Source organism: Sorex fumeus, unplaced genomic scaffold, assembly GCF_029834395.1.
Source record: "Sorex fumeus unplaced genomic scaffold, SorFum_2.1 ptg000061l, whole genome shotgun sequence".
Lineage (NCBI taxonomy): Eukaryota > Metazoa > Chordata > Mammalia > Eulipotyphla > Soricidae > Sorex > Sorex fumeus.
The window spans coordinates 22,345,385-22,365,894 of record NW_026606118.1 but is presented as its reverse complement, the minus strand read 5'-3'; the positions used below and the strand labels follow the sequence as shown (position 1 = coordinate 22,365,894).

Genomic DNA, 20,510 nt, shown 5'->3' with positions numbered 1-20,510 from the left:
ATTGTATAATTGAAACCCAAGCACAAAAATTTGTAAGTCTACAACTGTACCTCATGGTGTCTCACTAATAAAAATTAAAAAAAAAAAGAATGGAAAAAAGAAAAAAAAAAGAATAGTCCTAGTGAAAACTTAAGTCCCATAAGAGAACAGTCAATGTTGAATCTGGAGAATTCTGAAAACTTCAATGCTCAGGTCTGCTAATGATTATGCAAGATGAGATCTTTCTTTACTAAGCAAAGTAACAATACTTATCCAACTAAGAAAGTCAGACCATCTGCCATAGAAATTACATTGCTGAACATGCATCCTAATAGATCTACCTGCAAAGTACTCAAAGATGGGCACATAAAAATTGTTCAAATAAAATATGGCTCATCGTAAAATGTGGCCATTAGGAAAAAAGGAAGTATAACTATAAGCACTATTATAGAGCCTCATCCAGAAGTAAGTAGCATTAGATATGGTGGGCTGTGGGAGAACTGAACCCTAGGATGTAGTTTATAATGCTATTTCTGTAAAAGAGAAGCAAGTAATAAAAAAACACGTTTCAGCAAGGATGCCATGTCGCTTTTAACAGACGTTAAATCATAGAAGTGAAACTAGGGAGACAGAGAGGGCACATGGCATGAGACTTTTAACATTTCACCTTTGGTTTTTTTTTGTCTTATCATGAGCACATTCTATTTTTTAAATATAATCTTGGTTAATAAAAAATGATGTTATGTAAATGCACTGCAGTTTCCTAACAAAAACTCTCAAGTACTGCTTTTAGTTCTATATCTATTAGCTCCCTACTAGAGAAAGTTACAATTATAGAAATTTCCTTTTGCAAGCAGTCATTAAGAGAAGTGGAGTGTCAGAATCCAATCGAGGTCTGGATGACTCTTAAGCCTCAGAGATTTCACCTTCCCAACCCCTAAGAGCCCCCGGCCCCAGTTCCACTACTTAAAATGTCTTCAAAACACAGTTCCACATCACTTCAATATTTCAAGTACCCAAATAGTACGTGACTCTGAGAGAATGTATGAGTTTTAAATAATTGTATAGAAAAAATGAAAAATGGCCCCAAATAGCAATTCCAAGAAACCAACCACATCCATAATTTAAATAATGTTCAAAGTCTATTTATCAAAGCACTAATATGAACATTCCTCATAAGGATATGTTCTATTCTCATGACAAACATTTGTTTTACTTTATTACTTAAAAAGCATTCTTTTTAAGAAAAGAATTTGACAAGTGAAAATTAGGCCTGTGATTATCTTCCATTCATTAGTTTACAAAGAACAGATAGATGTTCTTAAAACACAGATTTCAAATCAAACAAGCACATAGGATTTTATGACAAACAGGTCTGGAGTAAACAGGTCTTTAGATTTAGTAAAGTATTGTTCTTGCATATAACAATGGGGTAAGATCTTTGTAAATCAAGTGCAATTTTTAGGATTTCCAATTCAAACTATTATATTTTAAATGACAAATACATTGCCTAATTATGAAGGACAATTTATATCATGTATAAGAGATTCACCAAGCAAAAAGTTAAAGAACACTTGGAGCTGGAAAGTTGAGAAGATGTTCTCTCTGCAATTTTTGGGTTTGATCTCCAGCATTTCATTGTTTTCTGAGCACCACTGAGAATGACCTCCAACCCTCACTAGATATCCCTCAAAACAGCAATAAAAAATTCAAATAAAGGTAACAAAATTTTGTTATTAAACAAGAGACCAGAAAATGAAGGCATCTTTACATAGAATTTACATAGAATTCAAAAGAGGTCACTTCCTGGTTGAAGCAAAAATTGTGTAAAATGTTCAGTTAATTATTGTTGGGCTTATAAAAATTGTTGGGCTAGTAAAAATAAAAAAAGAAATTCGTATTAGAATCAATTATTCTAATAATACTATTGTATTATCCCATATTCCAATGGCATTTATTGTCCAGAAAATAATTAAAATCAAATACACTGGACCAATGAGATAGCTCAATGGGCTAAAACATATGGTATGTATGTGGGAGCCCTTATTTTAATTCCTGGCATCACACAGTTCCATGAGCACTGTGTCTCAAGTATCTCCTTAACATCATGGGGTATGGCCACAAACCAAAACTAAACCAAACCAAAAAAAAAAATATGATAAATTCCAACACATTGACTTAACCAAGAAAATAGTTTTGGTCAGGAAATCTCTTCCTTTTCAATTTCTCTGACAAGTTTATGTAAGCTGTCCTGCCATTTTATCACTGTACAGGGTACCCTCTCCCTTGTCCCATACTTTTGTTCAGAAGAGCTTCCAACCTTATTTCTTAGATGAGATCTCAGTAGTTTCAGGGATACCTCTGGTTTACATTTCTCTAACAGCAATGTCTAACTTTTCACTTCAGTGAAAAACCTAAAAGATAATATTAAGGAACTGGAAATCATTCCTGTTCTACATGAATCATTTAGATTTGAAACTGACTAGGGGATATAATATTCTTCCTAACGCCATCCTTGAGGAATTTTTGACTAAGAGTTCTAAAGGCAGTAACTTTCCTTCTTAAGAGTTTCTGTAGGCATGGAAAAAGGCAAATAAAAGATACAATAAGTAAAGGATCTTTGAGGAGAGTGTTTGCTAATACTATTAAAATGTGAACTCCTTTCATTCATCTGTTGTCTAATGTTATTTTATTTTGGAAACTCAAATAATTTAAAAATATAAATTGTTCACAGCATATACTGGGCATGGTGTGTCTGACTCTCAAAGTAAAGAGGATTTAGCAGGACTTTGGAGTGCTCAAATGTTTTTTTTGCTGCTCTCTTTAATTTACACTTAGGAAGAAAAGTTCCCTTTAAAAACAACAAGGCTTTCAAAGTGTTAAGGTCCGACAAACACTTTTCATCTTTTGTTGACAAACCTCCATCAACAATGGCATAAATCTGAGAACTTGATCTTGTGCTTTATTAATTTTACATGTTTCTATAGAACTTCTATGTAGAAAGTGTTCCTATGTATTTACTTTGGGTCTCACAAAATACATAATATCAATGTATTTTCCCATATATACACATATACTATTGTATATGCCTATAAATAAACATTATATATACATATACATATATATACTCACACCATTAAATGCACAATTACATATATATGTGATCTTATTTTGATTTTCTCAATATCCATCTCCTTGGAGTTACCAAGATCTATAGCAGTGTGTTTGGTTATAGCTACACTATTTCTCTTATGTCATGTAGGATCATTTCATTTTTCATACCCTCTAATCATATATAAAAATAAAATCTTCAATATTCTCAATTCTCCTATAAAAAGCCAGAAATCATTTTATTCCCCGAGATTTCTTTTTATGGTAACCAAAACCCGGCAAACTCATTTTTGGCAGCCATTGCCAACAAAGGAGAAGTATTTCAAACACAGTTTCACATTCACGTCGAAAATTTTCCCTTATGCCTTTGAATGCTACAAAAGGAGAGTGGTATTTTGCCAAAGGATATGACTTTTTAGGGTTTCCTCTGGAGGGTGCTCCAGTCCATAGGAATCTTTCAATTAGTGAAGACAGGCATTGTCTTACAAGCTCAGCACATTTTTCAGAGGGTAGTGTTGACAAAGACATCACCCTCGACAAGGCTATGTCAAGGCTAATAAAACTTCTCTTTTAAAAAATGGAGCAAAAGAAAAGAAAATGATATTCCATGAAAGGCTTGTCATTTAAAACAAACAAACAAAAAACCCAAACAAACCAAAAACGTGTTCACTCTATTGGCTTCTTTACAAAGCTCCACTCAAATAAGTTTGGCACCCAGTGAAATAATTTCACCAGACAGGCCCTGAAAGGCAAGGCCCCAAAACAGCCTCCCCTATAGCCCTCCACAGAGGTCTCTTCAGGATAACAGCTGGGTAGCACTGGAAGGGAGCAGGCCTGCTCTGCTGATGAATAAAGGCCTACAGTATCCAGGGTTGTCAATCGGGGCTCTTTTGCTTGGAAAAACACGATCTTAAGAGAGGAAAAACTTTACCTCAGGAAATTAATTATTACTCGAGTGGTGGTAAGAGTCAAGTGAGCATTAAATAATAATGTCCTAAATAACAATGGTATAAAAATGACTGGCAACAAACACTACTTCTCTGCTGCCAATATCTTACTAGGAAAACATTTTTTAAATTGGCCATTTGGCCTTTGTTTTTTCTTTTTTTTTAATGTGGCAGTATTATACTTGTGAACCAAAGATCTATCATATGATAATAATAATTACTGAGCAAAACTTGAGAGCAGTACATCTGCATTTAAATGTCATAGATCAAGTATACATTTTTTTTAAAAAAAAAAAAAGCATGGTAGAATAGTACAGCTTTAGCACTGACAGTCTCAGATATCACAAGTACACAGGAAATAGGAGGAGGAAGAAAAGGATCTGCCGACAAAACCCAGTCAGTTGCAGAGTCCAACTGAACACAGACTTATTTCCACAAGATGATTTAAAAAAAGGCACCTTTCTATGAGCCAAAGTCATTATAAATGCTTCCTTTATTAGTAAATGTTCCCATAACAACTTGATTTGTCTCTCAAAGGAGAGAGTCTCCCATTCAAGATAGATGCTGCATATTCTAGAAAACCCTGCCAAATGATTTACAGAACTTTCGGAGAAGAATAAAATGATTGGGATGATCATGCTAATTTGACATACATGAAAACCTAATCTCATTTGAAATTCAAAACAGAATGGAAAACTTGACTTTTTTTTCTATGTGGGTTACTTTAAGGGCTCGATTGCAGATATTTACATAGCTTCACATTTACTTAAGATATTTATGATTTACTTTGACTAAAGCCTGCTTCTTTCAATATTTTCATACTGCTTTTTTATGACAATATTGTCATACTGCTTTTTATGACAATGGTGGTCAGGTTTCTCTGGTGGAAGGTTTTCCCACTTTATTTGCCAAAGTTATCCAGATATATTAAGTAGAACTTAAAGGAAAATCAACTTTGCCAAAATGACAATCTCTCTAATGAGGTTATCTCTAGTTAAGGAATTGCAATTAAAATTGGTCTACTATGAAAGGGAAAATAAAACCAAACCTTGAGTACATATTTCTAAATCACATATACACTATATGTGTTCATTACCACACAAGCCCCTGACTCCCCCCAAATCAGATAGTTTATGTTTAAGTATAGTAGGCCCAAAACAAAATTTTAAATTAAATGCAAAAACAATTGCATAAAATAGTAATTTCTGGTTATTAACCTGTTATCCTCATATCAAAAATCTGCATCACAATGGTCTTTGCTTTCCACGAGGTCAACTTTCTCCACAGGAACTCGTACATACATAACTTCCGGGGATCTGAAAGATGAAGAAGATGAAATTTAAGATAGTGACATACGTAGTTGATATATAAGCATGCACATGAGTTCCTCAGTTACAGAAATCCTTCCTTGAAGAAAGCAGAGCTGGAACTAGATATATCAAGACTTCTCTTTCCATCCCACCAAATTTCCTATTTTTGACATCGTTTAAATATTTTGCACAAGTACTGGTATAAAAGTTTTGCCTGTACAGCAAAAGTGAAGGCAATTAGGAAAATGATGCTAGAGTTAAACTTAACCTACTGGAATGAGAAATCAGGCCACTGCAATCCAGGATACAGTTCTGTATAACGCTGTTTCCCCAAAATACCCTTTCACACATGAGTCGTTCCACAGGATGATGTCTCAGATAACCTCATAACAAATTCTTTTCTATAGTTTATTTCAGCATAGTTATGTTCTGTGCTAAAATTAATTTCTGACATAGAAAGCCAAAACTAACCCAAGTAAAATCCTGAGACATAGCAAACTCCGGGGAGTAATGAAGAAAGGAATTTTCTCATACTTAAAATTAATGCTTAAATCTTATCCAAAGAAATGCATTCCGGTCAGATTTCCTCAATCAGTCAACCATCTTCAGATGGTTTCTTTTCTGTATACAAAAGCATATGACACTCCCCACAGATGATTCTCCTATTTTTGTTAATTAAAAATAAAAATTTATAAGTCTATAAGTGTACTTCATGGTGTTTCACTAATAAAAAAAATGATAAAAAATAAATAAATAAAACATTGGGGCTGGAGCAATAGCATAGTGGGTAGGGCATTTGCCTTGCATGCAGCCAATCCAGATTTGGTTCCTAGCATCCCATATGGTCCCCTGAGCACCGCCAGGGGTAATTCCTGAGTGCAGAGTCAGGAGTAACCCCTGTGCATCACCGGGTGTGACCCAAAAAGGAAAAAAAAATGTTCTTTCTTTCGAAAATGAACTGTCTCATACGAAGGAAGTATGGTACCAAGACATGACAGATAAAATGTGCCTTTGCAGTGCTATGACATGAGACCATTCCAAGTGCTTAAAGGAAGCAACTCGTGTCCTCCCTCTTTTGCACATCACTGTAACAACACTTCGGGACACCCTGTGCACTTTGAGACATGAATCATTACAAGCAAGTAGGCCCACTCGGCTCCTCAAAAGACACAAAAGGTGCAAAAATAGCTTCTGCAATTGAAGCAAGAACTACGTCAGCAGCCAGATGAATGTGGGTGGTCAGATAAGACTGTTGCTGCAAAGGGCAAATTATTAAGCAAATGGTAGATTTATTTTCTTTTCTAAACTTTGTTCCTCCTGCCTCAAATCAACCATTTCCTCGTGCTAAAATGACAACGGACAAGCTCTACTATTCTTGATATTGAAAAATTCATCAGAGACCAGAGTCTGATTGGTTAACAATCAAAGTGTTATTGGGAGTATCTGTTTTGTAAGAGAACTTATTTTTTTAATTTATTTTAAAATTTTCACTACAGTACTGTTAACGATAGGCTGTCAGGCATATAATGCTCTCACACCACATCCTCCACCAGACTGTCCACTTCTCTGGATATTATCTTGGGGTCCCCCCAAATGCCCGCCCTTCAATCCCCCCCATCTCCCTGTCCTGGTAAGTTCTGTCAAATAGTTTTAAGATTCTGTTGCTTTGGATCACTTGTTATTACCTTCTTTATACCCACATACAACAATTATTTCTTTTTAACAAATGAAACCAATTTAAAAATAAAACTCACGGTAGTTTTTTTTTTTAAAAAAAAAACTGTATTTGGCACTATAAGCTAAAGTATGACAGCACAGTGGTAGGGCATTTGCCTTGAAAGCTGCTAGCCTGACCGAGCCGGGTCGATTCCTCTGCCCCTCTCAGAGAGCCCGGCAAGCTACCGAGAGTATCTCGCCCACAGGCAGAGCCTGGCAAGCTACCCGTGACGTATTGGATATGCCAAACACAGTAACAAGTCTCACAATAGAGACATTACTGGGCCCACTAGAGCAAAACAATGAACAACCGGAAGACAGTGCTACAAAGTGGGAGGACAGTGCTACAAAGTATGACATTCCTTTTTTTTTTCCTTGACCTTTGAGCCACACCCTACAATGCTCAGGGTTACTCCTCAGGAATTACTTCTGGTAGAGCTCAAAGGACCAAATGGGATGCTGGAAATTGAACCCAGGTTGACCCCTACATGACAAATACCCTACCGATGGGACAATTGTCCCGGCTCCTGAAGTATGATATTCTTTTAGAAGGAAAAAAAATAAATCGTGAAACTATATTGTACAACACGTCAAATCTACCTACAACATAAATGGGTCAAGATTCTATGGATATGGCAATTTATAGGGAACAATAACTTGCTGTATTCAGTGATTGCCTGTGATTGTCAATCCATAGTCACATTAAACAAAAAGGGAAGAGAGAAATAGAGAGCAATCATCAAAAAATCCTGAGAACTACTTTTTCAAGCTGAGCTGAAATTAAAGACAAGGACCCAATGAATCCCAAATTCGAAGCCAGTACTACTAATGACAGCTTCAACTGGCAGAGTCCAAGGGCCTCAGACAAAGGATGACTGGTACTATGTTCCCAGCTCTAATTTGGCTTTTCTAGTCTTATATATGAACCATCTATGGCTAGTGGAAATGAAAGGAAACACTTGCACCATGACATGCACATAGATTTGGAATTTTAGATGAGAAAGATGCCTCTTTCATGAGAATTCAAATATTGTTTCAATTGCATAACTGATTTCATGATTTTATTTAATGTTCACTTTACCCTTAAAGAACAAGAAAACTATGATAATAGGGTTATTATTAGTTTACTTCATAGAAAAGTAAAGTAAAAAGGCCCTCCGTTGATCACGATTTGCTCGAGCGGGCCCAGTAACGTCTCCATTGGAGACTTTGTTGTTACTGTGTCTGGCATATCGAAACCACCTAGAAATTAGTGAAATTTTAAAGCAAAATTTTGATCAATATTAACACACCTAAAAGGATGCTAATGTAATTTTTTTGCACAATTGATTTTGTTGCAAGTTGGAATGAGTAGTTAATTTTGCTAGAGCAATAAAGACAGATAACCATCTCAGAAAAATATTTTTGTTAAGTGAGTTTTTGTATTTTTGTTTCATTAAAATAAAAATCTTTCTTCAAACAGCTTGAAAATGTATGATAAAGACACTGCATGCTATATATTTCCTAAATAAGTCAACTGTTCCCACAGTTTACTGCTGAAAATAATGGAACAAAAGAAAGAGAATAGATTTTTCTCTTCACTTTATATTTTTGTTGTTGGATTCGAAGGAAATGCCATGCAATGAAACTTTAATATTCAATAGAAATAACAAGTTTTCAGAAAATAGTGCTAACGGAGCTTGTTACATATCTCCAGGCCATTTTAAATTAATTTCTAAATATGAGGTGAAAATTATCTTCCACCTTACTAGCAAAGTACAGAGTGTTTTTTTCTATCTGCTTGCATGTTTGTGGGAGAGAACTTTGAAAGTTTTTTCAATCCTCTTGTTAATAGCCAAAACTTGAAAAGTTGAGTTTAATTGTTCCTATCTCAATGGTTTCTTATTTTTCTTTCTACTCAGAAAAAAACCCTTGTTGTTACTTAGTTATTCCTGGGTGCTTATGGGTTAGTATTATGGAATTAAACAAGGGTCATGTTGAAATATGATAATAGATAGATTTTTTAAAAATGCTGGTTAGATCCTTATTTCAATGCTCTCTTCTTTCAAAATATTTAAACAAGTCACAGTTTAGTAGCTAATATGCTGCTTTGATGAATATTATAAGAGGTTAATGATTTACTGGTAAACTTCTTTTGCATAAAGAAGTAGTACCTCCTGTTACTTCTGCGTTTATACAAACAAATATTAGATCATTTTAAAAGAAAAGCTGAAAAAGCTAGACCAGTTATACATTAGAGTTGTCACAACCGTAAAGATTATATTCATGAGCTCTGTGAAAACAGAACAAATAATATCTAGCAAATAAATGGTACTTCTATTTTATGGTTAAAGAAAATAGTTATTTTACATTAGGGAGTAGAAAATATTCAAATGTAGTAGATAGTGATGTGGTAAGAGGACTGAATGAGAAAACATGTTCCAAGATATGCTTCATCAATTCATCACTTTTTTTTTTTTTGTAGAGAGCTGTTCTCTACACATTTCCAAAGAGAGAAAAAAGAAGGCTTGACCCAGTATTTCACTTTGGGGTCTCTAGAGCTGCAACATAAGTAAAGCTTGCTAGGTGACAGAGAAGAAGATACAGCCAAGAGACTTGAGGATACAAACACACATATATAAACTGATCAGCACAATGGCCATAGGTTTAGGTCTTTGAAACAGGGAGATGGTATGGTTGGAGTTGGTTAAGAGTGTAAAGAATAAGAAAAGATATTGAGGAAAATACAGTAGGAAAGGGAGGAAAGTAGGACAATAAATAGAAGAGTTTGAAAAGTCAAATAATAGATATAAGGAAAAGGCATTTTCAGCAGCTGGTCATACTGAGTCAAAATTCTGCCCCTTCCCTTAACCAATTTCTTTAGTGTCCGATTCTAGAAATGACCTGTAAAAATGACCCAGATCTGTTGTTCTATTGCTGCTTCTTAGCAAATACCAAGCAAGAGCACAGATTATATAGAAAATAAAGTACTATGTGAATCAAAACTAACTCTCCCCCAATGAAACAAAAAACAGGCACATGTATATTAATGGTTACAACTTAGACCTCTTTAATTAGGGTTCCTGATTGTTTAATGACATTTTAACACATGTACTGGATGCCGACAGCGTGCCAAGTAATGGACTACATTTATAAACAGGAAGGAAGGAAGAAAGGAGACAAAAAATCTGTATTGAAGAGCTCAGAAGTGAGGAAGGAGACATTTACAAATAAATTCAATAAAATGTCTTAGGTACATTGAAATAAACATAAACATAGGCAGAGACCAAACAGGAGGGATAAGTTTTACCAAGGGAATCAGGAAAGGCTTAGAGAGGTGATGATAAAATGTCCTTGAACAAAAGCAAAAGGCTATGTATGCTGATATACAAAGGCATACCATTCTAAATGGCAGATTTAGAAATGAACGCATATGTCAGATGAAATGAAAATTTTAAGACCATCATCCTAGTTTTCTAATAGTTTTTATACTTTTTTTTTGTGAGTGCTGAAACATTGGTTCATGAGGATGCCTGGAGAATAAGGTGTTTAATTAATACAACCTTACTGTTAGGTAAAGGCAGAGAGAAAATAATTTTGCTTTAACATCTGCTAGTGATTATTTTTCCAAAGTACATCTCCTTCTCCTTGAGTTAATTACAGTCTCCTGAACACAATTTAATCCTTCTTTGATGATTCAGGATTGTATAGTGCCCCCCAGTCCTTAATCTCCATCTGGGCTGTGATGGTCTGGTGTTGGCTATGCAAACTTCTCCCCACATGTGTTCTTAAAAACATGGCATGTCTTCCAAGATCAGATTTACAGCAGAGACTTGTTTTCTTGGCCATCTATTTGACATCAAATAAGTTAAATCTGCCTAACCTGTGTGAGGATCGAAAATGTAACCATTCACTTCTATGGCTATTAATTTTGGAACTTACTCCTATGGTGTTTAGTACTGTGGAAGATTTTTTTAAATGTATCTATTAGCAAACACATAAAATACATGAAAAACAGTGAAGTCAGAGATCTTTAGCACTCATAGGTGACTACCATGCATCTGGGTTATATATTATTTTCTTCCAACTTCTAAACAAATTATTTCCCAAAATTCATACTATGTTCTCTTAATACAAGTTTATTAATTTGGCCCTACTCTAGAAACTGATTGAAAGAGTATAGGAATAGAAAGACTAAATGATATCAAACATAGAATAATTCAAGATATTTGTTATCCATGCCATAAAACTCATAATCAAAGAAACAGCAATAGTGGCCAAGAGTCAATGCACTCCTGAAGTCTGACCATTTTTACGGATAATGAAAACAGCCTTAATGAAAATTTAAGTTTTTCCAGAATAAACAAGTGGTAGCAAAATACAGTGTACCTACTTCTATGGCAACAAAACTGTACAAAAGAACTTTGTTTTAGCATCAAAAGCAACAGTAATATTCTATCATGTTTAAGTTACTTTCCATTAGCAAACTTCTTGTGCTTCTATAACAAAACACTTTTCTATGTCTTGCTGCAATGTAAAAAATTTAATGTAAATACTTTGATTAGAGATATGAGGTTTATGAGTCCATTTCCCCTATTCCTAGGACAGTTCTTTCACAGTTATTGAAGGTAAGTCCATTGGTTGATAAAACCAAAACTGTGCAAAATGCCTGGGAATATCAAATAGCTCTTTTTCCAGAGACCTGACTTCTACCCAGTGAGAAATGCTGCCTGATCCTGGCAAAAGAGCAAGGATCATTAGATATTGTTTAATTACAAATATTTTGGGCAATCGGAGACAAGGATAGGCCTTGCACTTAGTCAACTGCAGTATGATTTCTATCACCCCCTAATTACCATATGATCTCTGACCACTTGGTATAGCCCTGAAAGTGTGTCTCCCACCCCTACCCCCATCCCAGGAACCACCAGCTTGGCCTAGGGCACTCCTGGGCACAGACTGGGAGGATCCCCCTGTGATTTTTTAATCACTTGTGATATATCTTCCCATTTTAATTTTTATTCCCTTTCCTTCCAATTCCATTTATTCTATTCTTTAAAAGAGTTAATTCTTTTAGGTACATAATTACCTTTGGCTAAAATATTTACTTTTTACATACTTAAGGAGGACTAACTGGCTACTGTGCTCTAATGAAAAATTAGATGACAACGAAGTTAGAGCTCCGATTGCTTTTACAGCAACTACGTTTACTAAGAGGCTGCCACAGGTATACATAGTTCAAGTCATGTTTTTTCCCACTTTTCCTATTATTCCTGGATGTGCTAAAGACTTGTGTAAAGCAAGACTGCTGTTAACTCTAGGGTATATAAACAAAGAGAATGAAGTCATCAACTCCCAAGTTATGCAGTATATACATAAGTATGCACAGGCTAACCACCTCGCATATGCATTTCTTAGGAAAGACCTTCCCACAACAATGGAAATTCTCCCAAAGGCAATAAGAGCACAGCTGATAACTTGAACTGCATTCTGTATTTCATGCTACAACTGATTCTCTGATGCAATGGGGGTGGTGGGGGGGAATTGAGCAGAGGAGCACCACTATCTTTAGTCTCCCTACAATAGATCTACACACAATAAAGATCTCTCGAAAAGAAACCAAGGTCAGTTATTTATCATCACCTAACCAGATGGGCCTGACCCACCACTGACAACTGAGCTACTAAAAGAAGCAATTCTATTTTCTCACTTGAAAGTCTTCACAGAGAATGGGAAAACCGACCCTTGTACCAGGGCAGAGGTCTATCAATCACAGCAGTGAATCAAAGAGGAAACCTTGATTCAACACTGTTCCAGAATCAGTGAGGCATCCAGGGTAAATAAATGACAATGTATTACTTCTCGAAACCTTAGTAATGGACACGGCACACAAGCAAATAACCTGAACATCAGTCATTGTCAGGGTTCAAGAAAGCACATGAGTCAAAGGGCCTGAACAACCAAGTGATACTCATCAGAAGTGAAGTGTACGTCATCCAAATTAAGACACCAGAAAAGACTTGAGGGAGTAAGCAAAATCACTATGCTACCTGGCTATTCAGGCACTCCTCTAGCATTTTTTTTTTACTTTTTGGGTCACACTTGGCAATGCACAGGGGTTACTCCTGGCTCTGCACTCAGAAATTACTCCTGGTAGTGCTCAGGGGACTATATGGGATGCTGGGAATCGAACCCAGGTTGGCCGCATGCAAGACAAATGCCCCACACACTGTGCTATCACTCCAGCCCCACCTCTAGCATTTTTATAAATGCATGATGTTCATATCTTCAGTCTTATTTGACCTATGCAGTTTAAATTTAGAAATGTACTTGTTTCAAGTAGTATTTATAAGATCCTATTGGCAAATTTTTGTGAGTTCTCTAATTCCATCTACTGGTTATTTATTTCCACCAAATATTTTCTTGCAAAGTATTTATACACAATGTGATGAATAAAATGTTTAATTGTCAGGCCAGTGAGACTGTATAAGTGATAAGATTCTTGCTTGCATGCTGTTGATTCTGGTTTGAATTCCTGACTTTGCATAAGGTCTCTTGAGCACAAATAGGAAAAATTCCTGAGCATAGAGTTAAGAGTAAGCCCTGAGAACTGCTGGGTATAGCCCCCAAAGAAAATAAAACAAGTTGGAACTTAACTTTCACATATATTTGAGCAAAACTACATATTGTCATTTATGAAATACCCACATATTTTGAAATATACACCCATACAGAATTTATATCTACTTTAAGATACTTATCAAGTGATAACTAAAATACTATATAAACAAGAAGCCATTATTAAAGCAAGAGAAGCACAAAATAATATTATGGAAATAAATAAGAGAATTCTTGGGCGTGCTGTATTTAAGAAGCATTCTCTTAAATCATGAATGAAGACCAATATTTCACTGGAAGAGATGCCTGAAAAAGGAATTTTAATGTGAACAGATCATTGTGTAATAGAGAAGACCAATGGGCGTTGAAGAAACTGTGTGACTGGAACATTGGGTAACTGAGGTACTGGGGACTGAGGCAGAGAAGGAAAGGCAGTGGGACATGATAAAAGAGAAAGTTTATCTGATAAAGCCATCAGAGGCTATGAACATTAGGGTTCCACAAGCACAGAAACACTTTAGAAAATTCACACAGCTCATCACTTACTATCCCTTTTGGAGCAAACTTTGGGAAAAAAATGTAATCTGAAAAACGAATCCATATTGAGAGGAAGTTTGTTTTAAGTCAAAGGAGACTTGCAGCTAGTGGGAAAAGACCCAGTGGTAAGATAAATTAGTGGAATACATTCTTGCAAAAATGGGGAAAAAAAGGAGACACAAAAGCATACATTGAAGGGGGCTGGAGCAATAGCACAGCGGGTAGGGCTTTTGCCTTGCATGCAGCCAACATGGCCAACACAGGCTCGATTCCCAGAATCCCATATGGTCCCCCGAGCACCACCAGGAGCAATTCCTGAGTGCATGAGCCAGGAGTAACCCCTGAGCATCACCTGGTGTGACCCAGAAAACCAAACAAACAAACAAACAAACAAACAAAAGCATACATTGAGGGTCAGTTTTAGAGAAAAACAGAAACCACCAAGTTATACAAGAGAAAATAAAACAATAATGAAGCAAGATAACTTTTTAGATAGAAAGAACAGAAATTGAATAGTTCCTCTAAGGTGTTCATAATCTGCTCAGAAAAGTGGAAAGCCAGTCATCTGATGGAATAGAAATTAGCACTGGTGGAAAGGTTTGATGTGTTTAAACAGCCATTTGTCCTAAGTCATGAATGCTTGTAGTAATCTTAGGAAATACATTATTTCTACCTTGTGAATTAAAAAAATTATGTCATGCATATGCAAACTTTATCTAAGTTAATAAACATAATTATATCAAACAGTATAAGACCATATACAAAATCTTATTTCTCAATGAAATTCCCCAGTGAATTACAAGCTGCAATCTATGAACTGTAAATTTAAGACAATATAAAAAATCTTAATATACTGTCTCAAGACTTTCATCAAAACACAGCTTAAAAATCTCCTATATTTAAATGGTTGTCTCTAGCACCTAGGAAAACATTCCTCTTGCTTAAAGACTGAAAAAGAACATCAAAAACCTTTAGACAAGGACCAGGATAAAGACTGTGGTAATTCCAGGTCCACATCCTGCACTGGCACTGCTGAGACTCAGTGACGAGATGAGTGGATGTCAGCTGAACCCCCCAAACTCTCACACAGCATTGTTCTTTGAGTATCTACTTTCACAGCTGAGAATGACAAAAATAATCTTGGGAGGGGCAATTAAATGTTTAAAGGAAGTTGTATTTGGAAATTTGGACACTAGGGGCTAGAGCAATAGCACAGCAGGCAGGGTGTTTGCCTTGCATACGGCCGACTGAGATTCGATTCCCAGCATTCCATATGGTCCCCTGAGCACCGCCAGGAGTATTCCTGAGTGTAGAGCCAGGACTAATCCCTGTGCATGCATCGCTGGGTGTGACCGAAATGCAAATAAAAAAAAAACCCTAAAAGTAGAAATTTGGACAATAATATTATATTCCAATTATATTTATACAGCCATCTGTCTATATTATCTATTATGTTATATTAGATTAGCACTGTAGCACTGTCCTCTCATTGTTCATTGATTTGCTTGAGCAGGTACCAGTAACATCTCCATTGTGAGACTTGTTACTGTTTTTGGCATATCGAACACATTATATTATCTATTTTGTCATATTAGTGACCAAATCTAAGGCTGCCTATATGCAAGGTGTACATCTCCACTCAACTACGTCCCTGGCCCTAAATAATAAGTGTAGACATCCAAATACTTTACCTTTATTCAAGCATTTCAACTCATTACATTAACAAATAACCCAAAATATAAGAAATGCATTATTAATTTAAATTTGCCTCCCAATTTCTTACATTTTTCTTTTGTGCCTCTTCATTCATGATGATGGTCATTATTTTAATTGCAATAAAATAATAATCACTTCTGCATCAGTCCCAATTGATGAACAAAAAAATAAGTGCTGACATCAGTGACACGAGACATACAAAAAGACTTAACTTGGAGTTGAGTATTTTTTATTTGGAGTTTGGTGGGGTTTTTTTTTCAGGGGCAGGGGGAGCAGTGATTTAACATCCCTAATGGTGCTCAAGACTTATTCCTGGCTCTTTGTTCCGGGATAACTCCTAATGGTGCTCAGGGTAACATATACCTGGCCAGTACCTTACCCACTATATTCTTTCTCCAGCCCAAGTTAAATATTGCTATCATTTTTCAGTGTTGAGAATAGTTCATTAATCAACAGGAGGATAGAGTAGTAGATGCTTCTAGACTATAATACTAAAGTACTGGAGGCAAGGTCAGGGGAGCTAGTACAGAGGACATCAATTTGAAGCCTGGCACCACATGGACTCCTGGGCATTACCTGGTAAGGCTCAAGAGGTCCCTGAGCACTTCCAGGTAGCCCTGGTGGCTCCCAGAAACATGAGGTCATAAAAGCCCCACATCTTCAGGCTGGGCCTTGGTCATTCCATTCCCATTGGCACTAGATGCACAATTCAGTGTATGAGCTCTGGATGACGATGGCTCGCTCAGCCCTGCCCTGGTATTTCCCTCAGTCCTTGAGTTTTGGTTGAGAGTACAGTGCACGTTCAAGAACAGGAGTAACCGGGACATTCCTTTACCTGAAGTTTTGTCATCGATCATTTTTACAGATCAGATGTTTGTGTGTTCCACACCCCCACCCCCCACGCCCCATCATTCACATGCCAATACCCTAGCCCTCATTGTGACAGTCTTGTGACTGTCTTTGGAGATGAGGCTTCTCTGGAACTTTGAGGTTCCGTGAGGTCACAAGGGTGAGGCCTGGAACCCAGAGCTGCATTATAAGGCATATGAGAGCTTGCTCTCACTTTCTCCCTCTCTCTGCAGCACACAACAACTAGGTCAACGTGAATATCCCAGAGAGGGCAGCCATCTACAAGTCAAGAGAAGAGGCTTCAGCGAACCTGTTTGCTAATACTTTGATCTTGAACATGTGGCCTGCAGAACTGTTAGGAGTGAATTTCTATTGTTTAAGTCAACTTGTCTAATGGAGTTTGTTATGACCAACTGGGGAGAATAATTCAATAATGTGTTGCGATGAGAGAGAAAAAGATTCAATGAATAGAAAACTAGATTTCTTTTTTGCCCCTTTGACAGGCATATAACAAATTTTTTTCATATTACGTGGTCTAAAAACCTTAAAAGAACACTGATTATTAGAATTATTATTAAAAAAAAAACTGTCCTGTCCTCCCATTGTTCATCGATTTACTCAAGCGGGCCCAGTAATGTCTCTATTTTGGAGACTTATTGTTACTGTGTTTGGCATATTGAATATGTCACGGGTAACTTGCCAGGCTTTGCTGTGCGGTTAAGAAACTCTCGGTAGCTGGGCTCTCTGAGAGGGGTGAAGGAATCAAATTCAGCTTGGCCGGGCTGGCTGCATGCAAGGCAAACGCCCTACCGTTGTGCTATTGCTCCAGCCCCAATTATTATTATTATAAAATAAATCAATAAAAGTCAATTTGCTAAAATTAATTGCTATAGTTTTTAAGCATTCTTAATTTGAAAACCAGATTTAAAAAAAAAAAACACAAGAAATCTATCCTGTGCTAGCTCTAACACCTTGTAGTTAAGCAACTGTGAACAACTTCTGTAATATTTCTGCAGTACTCAGGATTGAACACAGTGCTTCACATATCTGAAACAGGTGCTCTCTTGCTAAGCTATAACCCTTTTATTTAACACTTTTATGGCCATTTATTTTCTATTCAGAAAATAGTAATAATAAGTCCTCCCATGCATGGTTTAGTATACAGAAAGTCTGCTACATGTACATACTCAATGACTTGGTATTTAAAAGGCTAATAGTATCAAGAGGGAATCCTGTGAATTAAAGAATGTGGGAATTAAAATATGTCATATTTCCTAATTCTGAATTACTACCTACAGCAGAACCTTGCAATAGTGATACCAATCCTCATTCTATAGAGTATCATCTAATTAACCACCTTTTATGATATCATTAATGTTTGGGCTTTTTCTTTTCAGCATTGTAATCAATAATTTACCAAATGAAACTGATAACGATCCTATGCACCCCCACTACACCCGCTCACCCATGCTCGATTCAATGATTACCTAAATACAAATGCACAGCTTGCTATTATAGCCAGGGCAAGATAGCTTTTCCTTGGAGGAAGGAAAAAAACAGCTTTTAAATTTAGCAATTAGAGAGAAGATGGGTGGGGGACTTGAATTTGATTTTCTTTCTCCCTTGGTTCTGGGACCAAAATCAGGGCATTTGGAAAAGTATTCCGTCCTGAAACCTTATCTCTAAATCTGGTTTACAATTTGTAATATCTTTTTAAAAAGAAGATATGCCTCTTTTCACCAGTTTTTGTTGTTTTGAGGAGCACTGAGTTTAAAAAAATCCAGGACCAAAAAAAAAAACCCCAAAAAACAAATCCAGGACCCCACTCATATAAGGCCTGTGCTGGGCTATATATACATATATATGGTTTGAAGGGCCACATCTGACAGAGCTCAGTGAATACTCCTGGTTCTGTACTCAAGCTCAAAGTTCAGGTGCTCAGGGAGCCACACATGCAGTGTTGGGATTGAACCAGGGTCAAAATGGTGCAAGGCAAGTACTTTAATCCCTGTACTATATAAACAAAGAAGGGGATTAGGCAGTCCCCAATGCAAATGCTGGGACATGATCAATAGAATGGGAATTGAGGTTAGGAGGGAAAGAGTAAAGGAAGGGACTATGAGATAATGGTGAAAAGATCCTGAAACACTGGTGGAGGGACTGATGAAGTCACTGAAACTAAAAATGACTTCAAACATATTACAAACTATGATAGCTTCAAAAAATGAATAAAAATAAGATTTATGGAAGAATTTTATCACATTTTGGTGTCAAGAATTTTATTTTTACTGAAATGGGCTTTAATAGACACTATATCTAGTTACTGTCCCACATTAGGTCATCTTCCAGAAAAGAAGAAGTGAACTTTGGAAACATCCTTTGGGAAATATCTAGGCCTTCTTGGCATATATTTTGATCACTAACATTTCTAACTTCAAGCACCATTTCTTGAATTTTCCACTTGTCTCATTTTCATACTTGGTAAAATGATACACACTCACCTCAATAATGGGAACTATTACAAAAGACACAATAAAACTGGAAGTCTGTCAAAATTAAATCCATTTGTATATTTCAGTGGATTGTGGGCAGCACATCTGTGAAATGTAATTGGTTCCAGGTATGTAAAAAGTACTGCGGAAGCTCCCTAACTATTAGTCTTTTACTTTAGCCTTCAACTGTCTTAAGGTAAAAAAGGTAAAGGCCCTCCCATTGATCGTCGATTTGCTCGAGCGGGCCCAGTAACGTCTCCATTGGAGACTTTGTTGTTACTGTGTCTGGCATATCGAATACTCTCGGTAGCTTGCTGGGCTCTCCGAGAGGGGCGGAGGAATCGAACTCGGGTCGGCCATGTTGGCCGCTTGTAAGGCGAATGCCCTACCCGCTGTGCTATCGCTCCTGATTCCAATAAAAGATTTTTGTAAATACAACAGAAAAGGTACATATACCACAACTTGAGGAAAACTTATTTCTTTTCTCTAAGAGACTGCATATGAATAATATGAAAATAACATGATCAAATTATATAATCTTTGAGACCTGTTTGATTTTCCAGCTACTGTCCAGGTTCAGCAGACAAGGGAAATGCATCTGACATATTCCTGGATACAGGTATCTTACACAGACAAATCCTACATGTAAATTCTGTCAGAATACGGAAGGGATTTGATGAGTGGTTTCTACTTGTTAAATATCATAGGGTAAAAGAGAATAGCTTTAGACACACCTCCTTTAACAAGTTTAAAATCCATTTGATTGGAGAGAATTTAAAGTCTAAAACCAATCTATTTTTAAATTATAAGTAACAACTACTCTAAATGCTATTAAAATGTAAAAAAAACTGTGTCTAAAAACTTTTGCAATGACACTTCAGTTCATCAATTACATGTGAGTTAATGTTACTTTTGTTTTCAATCCAAATACTAAAGAAAGTATGTTTAGAATTCATAAGTTGGTTTCAGTCAATACTGACCAATATTAAGTATAAGCATATTAATTTTTCTATTGCTCATGCCCATAATCCATTGTATGAAGTCAGTTTTGACAATACAACCAGAAATGATTCAACTTGAAAAAAATTATAATAAGTGAAAGAAATGCTCTTGTAAGCAGTTTGCTAAAGTAGCACAAGCTTACCAATAGTATTAATTCACACACTATTCATTGAGTCCATATTAACTGATGCTATTTGGAACCTTGCTTTTATTCTCTCTCATGTAACAGCGAAAAGAATATGTTTTGAAAATTT

The 20,510-nt window shown here is 36.2% G+C and overlaps 1 protein-coding gene across 5 annotated transcripts in view; it reads right to left on the bottom strand.

Annotated features, from left to right (window-relative positions):
- HIVEP2 (HIVEP zinc finger 2) overlaps positions 1-20,510 on the bottom strand; it is a 203,940-nt gene that overhangs the window by 27,328 nt on the left and 156,102 nt on the right. For all 5 annotated transcript variants that reach the window (XM_056126264.1, XM_056126268.1, XM_056126266.1 and 2 more), the window contains exon 4: positions 5,255-5,353. The gene's annotated coding sequence lies outside the window, so the exon portion shown is untranslated. The remainder of the gene's footprint in view (positions 1-5,254; positions 5,354-20,510) is intronic.